The sequence below is a fragment of the Petromyzon marinus genome, chromosome 13, assembly GCF_048934315.1.
Source record: "Petromyzon marinus isolate PM22_M1 ecotype Great Lakes invasive population chromosome 13, UKy_Petmar_22M1.pri1.0, whole genome shotgun sequence".
NCBI classification, from domain to species: domain Eukaryota; kingdom Metazoa; phylum Chordata; class Hyperoartia; order Petromyzontiformes; family Petromyzontidae; genus Petromyzon; species Petromyzon marinus.
The window spans coordinates 337,650-352,625 of record NC_133679.1 but is presented as its reverse complement, the minus strand read 5'-3'; the positions used below and the strand labels follow the sequence as shown (position 1 = coordinate 352,625).

At 53.5% G+C, this 14,976-nt stretch overlaps 1 protein-coding gene across 3 annotated transcripts in view; it reads left to right on the top strand.

The window, feature by feature from the left end:
* The first annotated feature begins 438 nt into the window (after window positions 1–438).
* LOC116942169 (uncharacterized) overlaps window positions 439–14,976 on the top strand; it is a 36,905-nt gene continuing 22,367 nt past the window's right edge. For 2 of the 3 annotated variants that reach the window (XM_032953786.2, XM_032953784.2), the window contains exons 1-2: window positions 439–529; window positions 1,188–1,489. The gene's annotated coding sequence lies outside the window, so the exon portion shown is untranslated. Of the gene's footprint in view, window positions 530–1,187; window positions 1,490–4,339; window positions 4,629–14,976 lie in introns of those variants that run through there. The other variant, XM_076066747.1, reaches the window with a different exon arrangement.

The following is a 14,976-nucleotide window of genomic DNA, read 5'->3' as shown; positions in this document are numbered from 1 at the left end:
TGGCTGTGCGAGGTCTCTCTGAGACTCGTTGGCTGTACGAGATCTCTCTGAGACTCGCTGGCTGTGCGAGGTCTCTGTGAGACTCGCTGGCTGTGCGAGATCTCTCTGAGAGTCGCTGGCTGTATGTACAATGTCTCTGTGAGCCTCGCTGGCTGTGCGAGTCCTCTCTGAGAGTCGCTGGCTGTATGTATGAGATCTCAGTGGTCGCTGGGCAGGCCGCCCGAGCGTGATGAACACGGAGTCCTGCCACGTGAGAGTCCCAGCGTGAGTCAGGGCGTAAGAGCCCCGGGATGCTGGCGACGCTGCGGCTATCGCGGCACGGCGCTCTGCAGGGAGAGAGCGCTGCCGCTGCTGCTCGTGGTGGTGGTGGTGGTGAGGGTGGTGGTGGTGAGGGTGGTGGTGGTGGTGGTGGTCAGGGTGGTGGTGGTGAGGGTGGTGGTCAGGGTGGTGGTGGCCCTGGCGGGGAGGGGAGAGGGGGCGCAGCGCGGAGCGCTCCACTCGCTAGGCTCGACTCGCGGAGACAGCGCAGGTGACGTGTGTTTGTGTGTGTCCGTGTGTCTGTGTGTGTCTGTGTGTGTGTCCGTGTGTCTGTGTGTGTGTCTGTGTGTGTCCGTGTGTCTGTGTGTGTCCGTATGTCTGTGCGTGTGTCTGTGTGTATCCGTGTGTGTGTCTGTGTGTGTGTCTGTGTCCGTGTGTCTGTGTGTGTGTGTGTCCGTGTGTATGCCGGTGTCTCTGTGTGTGTCCGTGTGTGTATGTCTTTGTCTATGTCGGTCTTTGTATGTGTCTGGTATGTGTGCGTGTGTTTGTATGTCTTTGTATGCGTCCGTATATTTGTGTGTATGTGTGTGGGTGTTGGGAGCGGTGGCGCAGTGGTTTAACAGTTGCGCTGCGCTACGAACCCGGCCACTCGAGTTCGATTCTTACTCACGGGCCACACCAGTGACGATTATCTGAATCGGTCCTGGGCCTCCCCTAGGTCGACTCAGCCTCAAATTAGTACCTGGTGCGGTGTGTAAACATCGTAACTAAAGAGACAAAGGCGGCTGGGCGTGGTGCTGGCCACCCACCCCCTCGTGTGCCGTGCTAGCGGCTTTCATACGTGTGCTCATTATCAGCACTTGCCCCATTGGTGCGTTAGCGCTATACGGGGGTCTTTGTCTTTGTGTGCGCGTGCGTCGCTGGCTCAGGTGAGAGTCGCGTGCGGGAGTCGAGAAGCCGCTGCCGCTGTTGCTGCGCTCACGCGGCTGCTACGGGGCTCGCGTGGCCGCTTTGGCTCTGCTCCACCAACCCCTGGGGGCCCCGGGACTCGGACGTCTCCTCGACGGGGACCCCGGCTCCTCGTGGTGCAGGAGCCACCACCACCACCCCCATGCCGGTCTCCACGGACGCAGGACCCGCGTCTTCTTGTCGCAACAGCAGCAGCAGTGACTGCTGCTGCTGCTGAGCTCTGCTGCTGCTGCTCTTCCTCCTCGGCGCGCTGCATGCGGCTGTGAGTACGCGGGACGCGCCGCTGAGCGCCCACTGCACCAACATTGACACCAACAGCGACACCAACACCAACAGCGACACCAACAGCGACACGTGCACCGCCACCACCACCACCACCTCCTCGTCTGTAGAGACCAAGCCCGTGCACTGGGGTCTCATGAACGCGGTGGAGCGTCGTGTAAACAGTAAAGTTCCACAACCACCAAATCTCGGTACAAATTTATTTAATTCCTGCCAGTTACCGGACTGTCCGGGTTAGCATTTGGGAGACAAAGGCGGCCGGGCGTGACGGCTGGCCACCCCACGCCCTCGCGTGTCGTGCCGACCTTGATCGGTGTCCCGCTACCTACCGACACTCGCCCCCCCCCCCCCCCGATTCTGTTGAAGGCTCGGTTCGGCGTCTTCATCCTTTAGTCAACAACCACCGCAGACGCCCCCCACACGGGCGGCGCCGTCTCGCTGGAGACCCCTCGGCCTGAGAGAGAGGCCGCTGCTGCTGCTGCTGCCGCTGCAGCGCAGAGTTGGAGGGGTACGGGGACGTCCCGCCCAGCCGACTCTGCATTGCGAGCTGTCACATCGCGAATAGTGCATGTCCGTGACGTTGACACGAGACTCGATGCATTAGCGATAGTCGTGCACGGTGGCCACCATCTCTCGTGGATGCATTTGCCTACGCGGCGGTGCCGATTGCTTAAAAGTTTAATGTAGAGTGCGCACACAGACACGCAGACACACACACAAACACAAAGATACACACACAGACACAAAGATACACACACAAAGACACATACACACAGACACACAAACAGACACAAAGACACACAGACACACACACAGACACACACACAGACACAAAGACACACAGACACAAAGACACACAGACACAAAGACACACACACAGAGACAGAAAGTCACACAGACACAAAGACACACACAGAGACACAAAGACACACAGACACACAGACACAAAGACACACAGACACACAGACACACAAAGACACACAGACACACAGACACACAAAGACACACAGACACAAAGACACACAGACACAAAGACACACAGACACAAAGACACACAGACACACATAGACACAAAGACACACAGACACACAGACACAAAGACACACAGACACAAAGACACACACACAAAGACACATACACACAGAGACACAAAGACACACAAAGACACACAGACACAAAGACACACACAGACACACACACACAGAGACACACAGAGACACAAAGACACACAGACACACACACAGAGACACACACAGACACAAAGACACACAGACACAAAGACACACACAGAGACACACAGAGACACAGACACAAAGACACACAGACACAAAGACACACAGACACAAAGACACAAAGATACACAGACACAAAGACACACAGAGACCCAAAGACACACAGACACAAAGACACAAAGACACACAGACACACAAAGACACACAGACACAAAGACACACAGACACAAAGACACACAGACACACATAGACACAAAGACACACATAGACATAAAGACACACACAAACACAAAGACACACAGACACACAGACACAAAGACACACACACAAAGACACATACACACAGAGACACAAAGACACACAAAGACACACAGACACAAAGACACACACAGACACACACACACAGAGACACACAGAGACACAAAGACACACAGACACACACACAGAGACACACACAGACACAAAGACACACAGACACAAAGACACACACAGAGACACACAGAGACACAGACACAAAGACACACAGACACACACAGACACAAAGACACACAGACACAAAGATACACAGACACAAAGACACACACACAGACACAAAGACACACACAAAGACACACAGACACAAAGACACACACACAGAGACACAAAGACACACACAGATACACAGACACACACAGACACACACACAGACACACACACAGACACACAGACACACACACACAGAGACACAAAGACACACAGACACAAAGACACACAGACACACACAGACACACAGACACACACAGACACACACACAGACACACAGACACACACACAGACACACAGACACACACAGACACACACAGACACAAAGACACACAGACACAAAGACACACAGACACACAGACACACACACAGACACATACACACACAGACACACAGACACACACAGACACACACAGACACACACACAGACACACACACACACACAGAGACACAAAGACACACAGACACAAAGACACACAGACACACACAGACACACACACAGAGACACACACACACAGACACACACAGACACACACAGACACACACAGACACACACAGACACACAGACACACACACAGACACAAAGACACACACAGACACAAAGACACACACACACAGAGACACAAAGACACACACAGACACAAAGACACACACAGACACAAAGACACACACACAGAGACACAAAGACACACACAGACACAAAGACACACACACAGAGACACAAAGACACACACACAGACATACACACACACAGACACACACACAGACACACACACAGACACACAGACACACACAGACACAGACACACACAGACACACACACAGAGACACAAAGACACACACAGACACACACACAGACACACACACAGACACACAGACACACACAGACACACACAGACACACACACAGAGACACAAAGACACACACAGACACACACACAGACACACACACAAAGACACAAAGACACACAGACACACACAGACACACACACACAGACACACATCAGTGAGGCGTCGCGTGTGTGTTGGCACGCCACGTGTGTCCAGTCGACCGCTGTGCGCACACCGCGTCACGTGTGCACTCTGCCTGTGCTCACGAAGCTCGTACACGCGCATCGACAACACGGTCCCTGCATGCTCAGGACTTGCGTGAGCGGAGCCCTGGCTGAGAGGAGGGCTCCTCACGGATCTCCACTACCTCCCTCCCGGCGCTATCCTCCACGTCGTGGTCGACATCCAGCTGAGGTTTAACACGTCGGCTTTCGCGACCATGAATCAAGCTGAGGCTTCATGTGAATTTTAAAATCACTCTCCGAGTCAACAGCGTCCATTTACTCTACAAGCCCCGACGTCTAAACCACGCTAAGGTGACAATGCTCATCCATGTTCAGGCGAGACGGGGGATCATTGTCTGTTTCAGATAGTATGTGTGTGTGTGTCAGGCGGTGTGTGAGGAGCGGTAGTGTAGCGGTTAGCGCTACGCTGCGCAACGAACCTGGCCACACGGGTTCGATTCCCGCTCACGGCCAACACCACTGACGATGATCTGAACCGGTCCTGGGCCTCCCCTCGGTCGACGCAGCCTCTAATGAGTACCCGGTGCGATGTGGAAACATCGCCATTGGGGAGACAAAGGCGGTCGGGCGTGGTGCTGGCCACCCACCCCCTCGTGTGCCGTGTCGGCCTTCATATGTGCTCGCTAACAGCACTTTCCCCTACATTTTGTGAGGGCTATACGGGGGATCTTTGTCTTTTTAGGCTGTGTGTGGGCGCAACGGCGACGAGATGTTGACTACCTCGCCAGATATACAGGAGGTCGTGGGTCCTATCACGACCCTGACGAGATGTTAACTCCCTCGCATGGTCTACAGGAGGTCGTGGGTCTTATCACGACCCTGACGAGATGTTGACTGCCTCGCCTCGTCTACAGAAGGTCGTGGGTCCTATCACGACCCTGACGAGATGTTAACTCCCTCGCCTGGTCTACAGGAGGTCGTGGGTCCTATCACGACCCTGATGAGATGTTAACTCCCTCGCCTGATATACAGGAGGTCGTGGGTCCTATCACGACCCTGACGAGATGTTAACCCCCTCGCCTGGTCTACAGGAGATCGTGGGTCCTATCACGACCCTGACGAGATGTTAACTCCCTCGCCTGGTCTACAGGAGGTCGTGGGTCCTATCACGACCCTGATGAGATGTTAACTCCCTCGCCTGGTATACAGGAGGTCGTGGGTCCTATCACGACCCTGACGAGATGTTAACTCCCTCGCCTGGTATACAGGAGGTCGTGGGTTTTATCACGACCCTGACGAGATGTTAACTCCCTCGCCTGGTCTACAGGAGGTCTTGGGTCCTATCACGACCCTGACGAGATGTTGACTACCTCGCCTGGTATACAGGAGGTCGTGGGTCCTATCACGACCCTGACGAGATGTTAACTCCCTCGCCTGGTCTACAGGAGGTCGTGGGCTTTATCACGACCCTGACGAGATGTTAACTCCCTCGCTTGGTCTACAGGAGGTCGTGGGTTCTATCACAACCCTGATGCCTGCTGAATATTTGAAGTTTGCGTGTCTCTCTCTCCGGTTTTTCCCTCCACATTTAGAATGAGCATGCGTTTAGAGTATTTAGCTGCGATACATTTCCACGTGACAAACCACTTCGTTGAGGTACAATTTGTGTCCAGGCCACCTCTAACAAAGAGCTATATAACTCAGTGGGCCTTACCCCCCCGTGCCGCGGTTAAGCAGAGGTCTTCACTCTGCGAGCGAGGCTCTCGGCCCGAGTTGATGTTGTCGAACCAGCGGAGTGCGGTGGTTCACGGTGGCGGCCCGAGTTGATGTTGTCGAACCAGCGGAGTGCGGTGGTTCACGGTGGCGGCATGAGTTGATGTTGTCGAACCAGCGGAGTGCGGTGGTTCACGGTGGCGGCCTGAGTTGATGTTGTCGAACCAGCGGAGTGCGGTGGTTCACGGTGGCGGCCCGAGTTGATGTTGTCGAACCAGCGGAGTGCGGTGGTTCACGGTGGCGGCATGAGTTGATGTTGTCGAACCAGCGGAGTGCGGTGGTTCACGGTGGCGGCATGAGTTGATGTTGTCGAACCAGCGGAGTGCGGTGGTTCACAGTGGCGGCATGAGTTGATGTTGTCGAACCAGCGGAGTGCGGTGGTTCACGGTGGCGGCCCGAGTTGATGTTGTCGAACCAACGGAGTGCGGTGGTTCACGGTGGCGGCCTGAGTTGATGTTGTCGAACCAGCGGAGTGCGGTGGTTCACGGTGGCGGCTCGCTCATTCAGAGACGCTTCTCCGTGGCCTAGATGACACCACACAAAGCTGGCAATGCCACAGTGCCTCCCTTCATATCTAACGGTGGTTGTTATTAGCCCCATAGTAAAACCATTATATGCTTGGAACAACAATCTCGCCTTGCCTGTCATGGAATGTCTGTGTCACTAATTTGGCCAAGGAGGCATCAAAGAATATTTATTGCATTTTCTTGTGCGGAACCCTCTTTAAGTTTGAGCAATCATTGCTGCTGCTGTTGCTGTACACAGCGCAGTTGGAATCCTGATGAAGTTGGAATCCTGCTGCTGCTGCTGTTCCCATTTGTGGTGGACCCCCCCCCCCTCCCTCCCAGGTTCTAGCTCACTGCTCCGCCCGATAGAACTCAGAGTGAAGCAGCAGTCAGGCGGATTCATGACCCCGCACTCCCTGATTCACTCCATTCACTCGATCCGCGCGAGTCAGTCACACCCTGGCCACTCTTCTATCGCTATTGCCATGGTTCCTCTTCCTATAAACTTCACTCATTCGTTTATTCCTCCACCCATGTTGAGAATACGATCTACAGGACAGACTGCGTCGCCTCACCCGTACTGTGTTCAAACACAACACTGCAGGTCACAACAACTCACCCACTCACTACGCACCCACTCACCACTCACCACCACACTGCAGGTCACAACAACTCACCCACTCACCACTCACCCACTCACCACACTGCAGGTCATAACAACTCACCCACTCACCACTCACCACACTGCAGGTCACAACAACTCACCCACTCACCAGACTGCAGGTCACAACAACTCACCCACTCACCACTCACCACACTGCAGGTCACAACAACTCACCCACTCACCACTCACCACACTGCAGGTCACAACAACTCACCCACTCACCCACTCACCAGACTGCAGGTCACAACAACTCACCCACTCACCACTCACCACACTGCAGGTCACAACAACTCACCCACTCACCACTCACCACACTGCAGGTCACAACAACTCACCCACTCACCACTCACCAGACTAGAGGTCACAACAACTCACCCACTCACCACTCACCACACTGCAAATCACAACAACTCACCACTTACTCACCACTCACCCACTCACCACTCACCAGACTGCAGGTCACAACAACTCACCCACTCACCACACTGCAGGTCACAACAACTCACCCACTCACGACTCACCACACTGTAGGTCACAACAACTCACCCACTCACCACTCACCAAACTGCAGGTCACAACAACTCACCCACTCACCAGACTGCTGGTTACAACAACTCACCCACTCACCACTCACCACACTGCAGGTCACAACAACTCACCCACTCACCACTCACCACACTGCAGGTCACAACAACTCACCCACTCACCACTCACCAAACTGCAGGTCACAACAACTCACCCACTCACCACTCACCACACTGCAGGTCAGCTCACTTCTCTTTCTGCTTCTTCCCTCGCACTGCTCCACTTGAGAATCCCCTTCCCCGTCACAGCCTCTTATCCCCCAAGCTCTCACGGTAAGAACCTTGCGGCGCAACTCAAGTAACGCGTCCACTCCATCATCCATTACAACTGTGACCGTGCTGCTTGCTTCTGACCGCTTGACGGTCACGACGATCACACATATACATACACACACAGTATACACCAACAATCGGCTCGCCAGTGCCGAGTGATGAGAGCGATGGCAGATGAGCGATGGTAGATGGGAGATGAGCGATGAGAGATGAGCGATGGGAGATGATGACGCCGACACGAGGCGGATGCTTCGTCCCCAGCCCCGTGCCGCGCGCTTCAATGAGGCCGAGCGGCAGCCACTTGGACCCCGCGAGGTGCAGCTGCCCCTGCGCTCTGTATCCGTGATCAATCAGCGCGACACGCGGCGCTGCGCTTGGCCGCACTGAGAGAGGTGCATCCGCAGCGAGTGAGCGAGGCAGATGGATGCGAATCGCGCGCTCTCGCCGTATCGGCGATGATCACGGCGCGTTCCGCTTGTCGCCTGATCATGGTGATTACTACAGCGGCGCTCGTCGCGTCCGCACCGAACACACAAACTCAGCGCGAGTGTCGGCTTCGTGAATTCGCGGAGGGCGAGTGGCGGCACGAGACGCGGGGCGTGCGGGGGGAGGGCCCCGCGCGCAGGCGCCGCTCCCGTGACCTTCACCGCTGCTGCTGTGCCATAGGCAGCGGCACGTGGAGTCAAGTTACCGAATCTTTACAGAGCTTGTGACTCAGATGTGCTCACGGCATGCGGTCACCGTGGATGTTGGCATCCAGTTTCCCCACGCATCGCCGTGTCCGCTAAGACGCAACCCCAGTGGCAGATTCAGAAGAGAGCGGCTCATGAGGGTAAACGCCCCACCCAGACCTCTGAGACCCCGAAATAATTATTTTATCGTTATTACTAAACAGGAAAGACGTTAAATGTTTGTGTAATTATTGTAGGGGGTCCTATTAAAGAGCTCGAAATGTTGGGACCCGTCATCCCCTTTCCCTTGGGAAGTTCGTTTCATCTCCGCCTCTGGAGGTGTCAATGTTTCGTGAATATTCACAAACGTGGCATTTATTGAACGCCACAAAGCCGACTTCGTGGCAATTAACTCGGGGCATTGTAACAGCATGCGAACATTTGTCCCGGCGCCTAAAGGCACCGGTCCTGTCCACACGAGTATTCACCAGCACCAGGTGGGGTCTGTGTCGTCTGCGGTGTACAGCACGCGGCGCTATTGATCAATCAATTATACCTATTGGCTTCCGCCGTCAATTGCATTCTTCATAGACATTCGGGTCAAAGGACGGACGGATAGAGGGCCCTCTCGTTCCCGCATCGCGGCTGCGGAGTGCAGAGGGAGCGCTTCGTTTATGCCGATATTTGTGTTTCTGTAAACTGGTTCTGGCATGAAAATCACGCAAACCACGTACGTCATCTTGTTTTATTTTACGTGAAATTTCTCATAAGCATACATTTTTCAGATGTAATTTTAAATAAAATAAAATGTGCGACTTGGGCTTCTCAAAATGAAACCCTCACCATGCCTGCGATTTAAATTTGCTTGTCAGCCAATTATAGTAATATCCGTGTAAATTACACACCGTAATATGCCACTCATGAATATTTTATTGGCAAGATGTGTAAGCTGGTCGGTGGGGACTCGTGAGTGAGAGGGGGGGGGGCGCTGTTTGAGAAGCAAGGGCTCACGGGGTCTCTAAGAGTGCCCGCATGTTCACACCCCTATCCGTGCATCGCGTCGGGTCTCTTTAAAGCATCGTCCATTCATTGCGATAATGAAAATTCACTTTCACAGCGAATATCATTAAATATTCCCATTGTTGAAACATTATTGTAAAGCAGGCCAAGTTGGGTAATAACGGTCATACATTACACGGCATTTGGTAGTAACGGTGGCAATTTTACAAAGCGGGATGAAATAGAGTTTAAGAGGTGACCAGATGATTTGTCCTCAACGGTAGCGCCGTGAACGCGTCCCCATCCACATGCGATTGGGGGATTTCGCAATCAAAAGATTGTTCCAATTGGGCCGTTCGTGCACAATTAACGGACGGTTTAGAATTGTTTGCGTTTAATAATTGCGCACGTGATGAGTTACACCTTCAGTGACCACTGTAAATCACGGACGTTACTTGAGCAGTTTACAGAAGGCAGCAGGAACGGCTTGACGGTAATTTCACGTTTGGCGCGGCGGACCAGGCTGGGCGTGGGAGGTGCGAGGGTCGCGCCTCTCGCCCCCTCCCCTGGGGAGCTCGGCCACCCGCGGGCCGCGGCCCTCCGGTCAAGACGCGACGAGGTCCTCGCGTCGTCTTCTCGTCGTCGTCGCGCGGGGTCCACGTGGGCGCACGCGTTTGTTGACTGCCTCGCGAATGCAGCGATCCGTTGTAGGCAGTGTCCCCTCGTGAGTTGCGTGTTGGTGTAAAGGACACGGCTGATGCAGTTGTGGGCAGGGCAGTTCATCTCGCGAGTCGCCTGCGTGCCGCAATAACAGCTGCTTTGTCGCCGGCGCTGCAAGGAAAAGTCAATAGCGGGCGCCGACGCGCGCACTTTGTTCAAATTGGTAACATCGCTCAAAGTTCCTCCACTCAATTACTCCGGAAACCGGGCGGGAGCGCTTAGGTGCCGCGCAGGGACTCGTGAGGTCGGAGTCGCGGGAGATCGGGGCAGCAGTGGAGGCAGGGAAGAGCGCGTGTATCAACACAGCCCCACCGAGTCTCAAGGCTCTCTCTCAGGAGGGTCCTGCCGAGTTTTTCTCAGGAAGGGCGGGGGGGGGCGATGTTGCTGCGTGAAATCCCGACTGAGTAATTTGTTGGTCATTTTTGGCATTGGGATGTTTGACTAATACCAGGTACAGGGTATGATATTTTTTTGCTAACCCGGAGGGAACTCATGTAGAGAAAGGCGGAGAGCATACGAAACCCCGCACAGAAACAGACCGAATCGGGGATCTAACTTAGAAAAGTGTTGCCGTGGGGCGCGAGTGTTATCACCGCGCCACCATGCCCCCATCGTATCACCTACATTCCATTTTGCTTGGGGGTTAAGGGGTGGCTACGGCAACGATTGAGTCGTTAATGCCCCTAACGAGATGAGTCACCACACTCCCCTGCACCGCTCGTGGCACGTGAGTGCCGCTTCCTCACGAGACTGCATCACAACGCCACGCCACAGCTCGGGTTCGTGCATTTTACGTTCAAACACTTGCCCAACACACAATTCGATCCTGCTTCTAACCATTAACGAAAAATATTACCGGAAACTACTTATCCTGCGTCGTTGTGTTTGAACAGACGTTTGAGCTACTTTGTTGAGCCAGGTGAGAAGGCGAGAGACGAGGAGAGAGGCGCATGCACGAGGGTGACCTGGCCCACCAACGGGACAACACCAACGGGACAAAGCAACAACGCACAAACACAGACCAGCAGTGAAACACATAGACACCAGGACAAAAGCAACCAAGTTATAGAATACAAACTAGATTCGAGGCTTTCGTGACTGCAGGAATTACGTAGAAAGAAAATACATTTAATAATAATAGAATACGACGTTTCGATTGCAACACAAGTAACCTTCATCAGGTAAGAATGAATGAGAAAACAAACATCGTAATCTATTATTATTCTATGATTCTTTTATTTATTTTCTTTCTACGTGACTTTACCCAAAGAACCAAAGAGTTATAGAATACATTTAAAACAGTGCGCAACTATAACGAATAGGAAATGTAAATTATTTGCTCTTCCGTCATTGCAAAAAGTGCATTTCGTGTCAGTTGAACAATTCAGGTCAGAGCCAAAGGAATGTAAGCGACATCACGTGGGCAGCCACTCTGCTGCCACGTCACGTGGCCGAGCATCAGTGCAACCTCAGAAGCAGGCGACTGCGAAGCGATCGTAGTACGATTCTGCTCGCTTACCCAGGAACACCTCACAGAGCCTTAAGGAACATTTTCAAGAGGGTCCTGACAAGTTTTCACAGTCAGGGGTAATGTTGCCAATATCCCCGTTATATTGTGTGCTTTATTTATCTCAAGTGGAGAATCCAGAGGAGACCCATGGAGAACAGGGGGAGACCACACAAACTCAACTCACTCGCACTCTGTAGAACAGAGGGGGAGGGGGACATACGAACTCCACTCACTCTCACTGTAGAACACGTTGAGAACATACAAACTTCACTCACTCGCTCTCACTGTAGAACAGAGGTATAATACACAAACTCCCCACAGAGAGGTGGTCAACACCCTTCCACCCATCTCCGTGAGCTCTCAACCGCGTTGTGAAACGTCAACAAAACAGGAACAGCCTTCTTTGCAGTTGATATCAACAAAACAGTTGATATCAACAAAACAGTTGATATCAACAAAACAGTTGATATCAACAAAACAGTTGATATCACCAAAACATATCAACAAAACAAAACAAAATAATTCACATCTGCTCACATCTGCTTCCCGCGCACAGCGTTGCCACCACTGCTCGTATCGGCCACGCTCCGCTCACGTGGCTCCTCCCGCCTTCCCCTGTGGCGTTGCTGACGCGGATTTGCAGCATCCCGCGTCACTATCTAAGGAATGGGAAAAGGCCTATATATGCACAACAGTCATCGACCCTTAAAGGAGTGCAGAGGAACCTCCACGGGGCGCTGACGGATGGACGGCACGGGGCGCTGACGGCCGCCCTGGTCAATTCTGTGGTGCGTCCATTACCAGTACGAGTCCGCGCCCCCCGTATTTCACGGTGGATGTGAAAGGTGCCGTGACGTGGGCTAGGCCATTGTGTGCCGGTGTCTTGGTCCAAATTTGCCAAATTTGAAAAATGACCCCGTAAGTTACTTAATCGCAAATGACTTCGCAATTGTCATGAAAGAGCGATGGAACGTGGGAAGCTGTCCTGGGTAAACGAGCGAAATAATAATGGTTAAATAAGAGGATGTGTGATACTGCCTCGTGGACAAGTTGGCTTTTCCCTCAACAACATCGCAGCTCATCTCCCGGCAGCAGCAGCGCAATGCTGCCGGGAGCCTCCATCAGCATCTTCTGGCACCAGCCCTGAGCTCAGAGCGTAGATTCAACAGCGCGGCTCGCGTTTAAGACAACGGTTTACGAAGGCAAGCAATTAGATTGACAAATTATTATTTTTACAGCCTAATTGTCCATTATAAATAATTCAGTGTTTGTAGACAGTGTAAGCCTGGGAGAAATGCATTATGTCAATCGTGATACATTCCCGCTATGCCTATCAAATTATTAAGAAATACAATTCATCACATTTAATTGGAAACGATTAAAGTTGTAGCCCAGCGTGCACGCACACGCGGTGTACACAGACAGAGGCGGTAGCAGCCTCACTGCGACGCTGCGCGGTGACGCTGCTCATCGGTAGCGCATTCGCCGCTCGTTGCAGAGGTTCTCGGTTCGATTCTGGCAGCCGCCCTGGTTAATACTGCGGTGTGGCACTAACCCTGAAATTCCGTTTGGTTCACAGATCCACTGACGTCATTCGCACGAGTCGGCCATTGTGTGCCATGGTCCAAATTTGAAAAATGACACCGCAAATGACCGAATTGGGATGATACCCAAATCTCACCCGCCTCCTGCAAAAACTTGGCAGAACCCTCCTGAGAAAGGGGTCACGAGACTCTTCAGCGAGCACAATCGGAGTGAGTCTGGGAGCCAGCGCTCGGGCTCACAGCCAGCCGGGCTCACAGGGCCCGCGCAGTTTAGGGTGGGGTGGGTTCAGTGGGGAGCCGCAGCAGTAGCCATGACGAGTGTCGTGGGTGGCGTCTCGCCTCGCTCCACAAGTCACAGTCGGGCCCCTTTCGTCGCGCAGCCACCCCCAGGGACCCCTCCCATAGTCCCACCGTCAGAGACTCAGCGAGCTTTCCGAGGGTAATGTGCATCGTTAGAATCATTATTTAAAAGTGCATAACGGGGCAATAATCACCTGTTAAGTGTTAAATTATTATTGAGTTATTTGGCTGTTATTGGATGAATTTCCCACCGACTAAAGCCCACTGAGCTAAGAAGCTCTTTTATAAGAGCGACTTGGCTGGCAGACGACTACGCCCCATGGCGACCGTCTGGCCACACTTGACCACCTCGCTGCTCACGCCTTTCCATTTCACCCCCCATGAGGACCGTCTGGCCACACTTGACCACCTCGCTGCTCACGCCTTTCCATTTCACCCCCTCCTCCCCCAACTGGAAAGGCTCCAAACTCGGCCGCTGCCTCTCGCGCGCGCCACGCGCCGCCCGACGCTGATTGGCCGCATTCAGCAACCGCGATTGGAGTGATCGCGAGTGATTGCGAGTGATTGCCCACAAATTGCAGGTGACCCGGTCGCACCGCGTCACGTTGTGAGGCCGGCACTTCGCTCGTCGCAAAATTCGCGGCGAAATCACGAGCGATTTCACACTTTAAGCTCACTTGTCAATAAACATTAAAACAACTTCCTTCGCATAATTGCCCCGTGTGGCAATGCACAGAAGCTGACGACTGTCTCCATGCTCTAACGACCTCATGGAGCTCCGGGAGAGTCCGTACCCCCCATCGCGTCTACATCCTTGGCGCTGTCGTCTGCCCCGCTGGGGACACCCCGGAGGTGAAATCCCCGAACGGCTGCGAGCTCGTCCCACCCACCCAGCACGAGCGCCACAGCACCCGAGGCATCGCGATCACAGTCACGGCTCGGCATAGGCTTGGCTCCGGCACAAGTGAGCCGGCTCAAGGTCCATTCTCTTAACTCGAGCCGGCTCTGAGCGTTGTCGCAACCATGCTCAGAATTTCCAGAGCCGAGCCGCGACGCTGAATGTGGCTCTAAGAGCGTGGAGTCGGCGGGCGATGTGAAGACACCGCACAGAGAGAGAGAGAGTTGTGGGTGTTGCGAGGCCTCCCTTGACAAGGG